The 3,940-nt window shown below is 46.5% G+C and overlaps 1 pseudogene; it reads left to right on the forward strand.

The window, feature by feature from the left end:
- Window positions 1–1,685: 1,685 nt before the first annotated feature.
- LOC136526578 (uncharacterized) lies at window positions 1,686–3,560 on the forward strand (annotated as a pseudogene).
- The last annotated feature ends 380 nt before the right edge of the window (window positions 3,561–3,940 follow it).

Consider the following 3,940-nt stretch of genomic DNA (forward strand, 5'->3'; position numbering starts at 1 on the left):
TGAAGCAGACAAAAATTTGAAGCACTATAAAACTTCATGTGGCAAAACTTGTGTCTCTCTCTCCATCCCTCTGACACATATTTGAAATAAATATTGAACAGCCGAGAGCTGTATGTACCTTATATATAGACAAGCCTCCTAGATTGTCAATTTCTGTTTCTGCAAGCAAATTCGTGTGCCGTAACTTAAAACATCGCATAGATTGCAATCCTCTGCAGCAAATGCCCAGTGGATCCTCTGCAGAAGCACAGAGGCACTAGTTTACCTCACCGTCACCATCCCCGCTCTGAATAACAGATGATGCTAATTGCTAAGTACTCTATCAGTCCCAAAATAGTTATCACTTTAGCTATGAATCTGGACAAACATTTGTCTATATTCTTCATAGCTAAAGTATCAATTATTTTGAGACAGAGGAAATACCGTGTATCTCTTCAATATATAGTATACGAGGATCGTTTCTTTTTCCCCGTGGAATAGTCGAATAGATACTGGAACCTCAGCGCTAACTGTGATCAGTGTGTGATGAATAGGCTCATGAACTCCTCCCCATCCGCCACATCCTTCTCGATCAGAAGCTGAGCAAGGTTGTGGGTAATGTCTATGCGTGTGGTGACGATATGCGTTCCTCTCCAATAGGTCTTCTCCAACACAACTCCCTCACCCCTCAGCATCCACACCATCTGTTGTTGCCATCAAGTAGTCCTTTTTGGCTCGACATCTGCAAGATAGGAGCAATATAAAATCTGTCTAACTACTAGTCCTACTGTTATAAAGAATTAGTCAATACTTCGAGAAGTGCGAACTTAATATAAATGAGACAGAGCAACCACGGCATCTCAACAGCTACACGAATCAGATATTTGACTGGCATTAACACTGTTGCTCTGAAGCCTGAGCTTGCACAAGCACGGAAGGCACACTGTGTTCCACAATCCACAAATGATTTAGCCTAGTCCCAAAATCCATATGGGCTATCGAGCGGGCTGGACTTATCGACAGGTACTGCCACAGCAAATCCGGTTTGTTGAGGGTGAAGCCGTGAAGGTGGCAAGGTCAACACCCTCCCAACAACACGTTGTGAGATGGGCACGCTGAGGAGGAGCGAACACCTACCCCGGAAACCCCGGCCAACTCCACACTCCAGGCGTAGAACGTTCTTATGCAGAAGCTTGGCATCGCTGTCAACACCAATGCTGTGGAAACTGGGGTCGTTGAAAAGTACCAGGCGACCTTTGCGGCCCCTTTGTCGGCCTCCAAAAAGCAGGAGGCACTGCGGGGGCTGTTCTCGGGCGAATTCAACCTAGTGGCCATGAACCTTGATTTGGCCGAGTTTGACGCCAAGGATACATAAGCCTCGTGCTCAGCTGGTTTATCGCAAAAATACTACTTTGTAAATCACAACCACGTGTGTTTTTGCGGTCGCTGGTCTCGGTAATCGGTGGATTACCGTGGCTAGCTTAGGGTGTAACAAACTCTTCTTCTGCTTAATGAAAAACGTGCCACGGCACGATCGCGAAAAAATGGGGTCAAACCGACACCTTTTAAGCCAGACTCAAAGGTGACGTGATTCCTTGGTCATTTCATTTGCATCTGTCTGCAGATTCATCGATTACAGCCGAGTGTGTGCGCCTCCGTCGTCAAATACAGATTCCAATCGCAGATATATATTTCAAGCAGCCAGGATGGCGGCGGTCTGGCAGAGAGCATGGAGCGGCGGCTCTAGGCAGCCGGTTTCCGGCAGCACCGCCTCCACTTCAGGTACCATTACTACCCTCTCAACTGCCACCAACACCACCTTATTCAGTCATTCGATCCGGTCGGAGAACGACCTCTGGTCATGGAGGAAAACGCGGAGGAGGAGATCCATCAAGAAAGAGCCATGGAGCTCAAGCAAGAGGTTGCCAAGACGCGCCTGCACATGAGGGGCCTGGTGGAGGAATTCTGTGCCGGTGCCAATGGCAACGTCACTGCCTCGAAACAGGTGGCTCTCAGAGCTGCATGTCGCCTGGCTTCTCCGCCTTGCTGAGCTTGGTGCAACCGCACAGAGGATCTTCGTCTCGCGGCAGCTACAGCGTCTTGTAAAGACTGGGACCCCCGCTCTACAGGTGATTAGCACATCCGTCTGCAAATGCTTTAGTGGACTTCGTAGCGAAGAGAAGGCAAGTGTTGGTCCACCTGCACCTTCTGAACTTGCACAATTTGTCAAAGCAACCTTGCTGAAGATGTTCACCTTTGTTCACGCGATTGCTGCTCTTGCTCCTCTGAATGCTGATGATCCTAGTGGTCAACAACATGTTTTTTCTAGCAGTGTGGTGGGAGCAGCTGAGAAGCTCCGTGCACTGCTAGAGGTCCGTGATGCTCTCTCCGTGGCATCAGAACAGATCATGATGTCTTTCACTTCCTCATCCTGTTCGCAATCCCCCGGGGTAACTTCTGATATTGGAGACTTCTTGTCAGCAGAACTGAGTAAGTTGGATCATGCCATACGGAACGCATTTGACCAGATCAGGACTGCTCTCATTCCGTCTTGGGACGGCAACTCCTGTTCATGGGGTACTAGCCCTGTTTGGTTGAGCTGTGGCTGTGGAAAAAAGCTGCTGTGGGCTGTGAGCTGTGGGAAAGCTGCTGTGGGCTGTGAGCTGTAGAAAAGCTGAAAGCTGTTTGGTTAAACAAGTATAAAATATACCTTCTATCTTTATCTCTCTTGAAACAACTATGGAAGAGCTTTTTATTCCACCAATTTTGAAAAGCAGAAAGCCAAAAGCCAAAAGCAGGGTCAAACCAGCTTTCAAAAATGTACTACGGAAAAGCAGCTGCTTCTGAAAAAACAGCCTCCAAAAACAACCCCTTTGATTGGGCTTTTGGCTTTTGGGGCCAAAAGCCAAAGCCAAAAGCCCAACCAAACAGGGCCTCAGATCCTGCAATCGGATATCCACAAGGTCACTCGGTCTGTGATAAACTACACCTAAAGCATTGCTCCCTGTGATTTTTTTAGCCTCATCATGGAGATATGTGTTCTGTTTTACTACATCAAAAAGATATGTGTTCTATGACTACTACCCTGATCATGGAGATGGTTGGGTCCCTAGAAGAAGAGCTTGCCAGAGTATCAAAGTCGTTTTCCGACCAGAGCCTTCGGTTCATCTTCTTGATTAACAATTTTTACTTCATTAGACAGCAGCTTGATGCAATTTGGACCATTGACGACCGCACGAATTTTTTGAACAGCCTCACTCCCAAAATCAACAGATACATACGTACACAGTTATCTGCAAGTGTCTTGGGCACCAGTGTTGAAATGCTTGCGCAATTCTACAATTCATTGCTTCAAGAGAAACTCACCACTGCGAAAGTTTGAGTCCAAGTTTCATAAAACCTACGCTGCGCAGAAGCTCTGGAAAGTCCCGGACACTGAGCTGAGGAAAAGGCTGCGTGAAGCTATCATTGGGATAGTCGTTTCAGGCTTTCTGGAATACTTGGAGGATAACAATAGCATCACCCCAGGAGCCACTCCTCAGGAGTTGCAGGAGATGCTGCAGGAGCTATTCAAAGGGTGAACAAGTGCATCATAAAAGACAAGTTGCCAGCTAGTACTTGTGTCTTTTCACATATGTTTGCAGTTCTGTTTCTGTTTTTTTTTTGGAATAAAATGTTGTTGCTCGGAAATTTTAATTATGCATGTACCCTAATCAGGTGTCACCGTGTCAGTATATACAATAGATTGAATACCTAGCCTCCTCAGCTGAACTAGTGTCTCCCTAAATGATGCACTGCAAGTATATTAAGCAAGCAAGGAGTGCTGCTAAATTAAAATTAATAACCAAACATTTAGACATGTCGCCTGTATATTGCACTCTTCGGCCAAAAAGCAGAGTAGTGCCGAAAATAGTACAGTTTCAGAAGAACTCAAGACCAACAACGAGCCAGAGTGGTAGAT

This window comes from Miscanthus floridulus, chromosome 19 (assembly GCF_019320115.1).
Source record: "Miscanthus floridulus cultivar M001 chromosome 19, ASM1932011v1, whole genome shotgun sequence".
In the NCBI taxonomy this organism is placed as follows: domain Eukaryota; kingdom Viridiplantae; phylum Streptophyta; class Magnoliopsida; order Poales; family Poaceae; genus Miscanthus; species Miscanthus floridulus.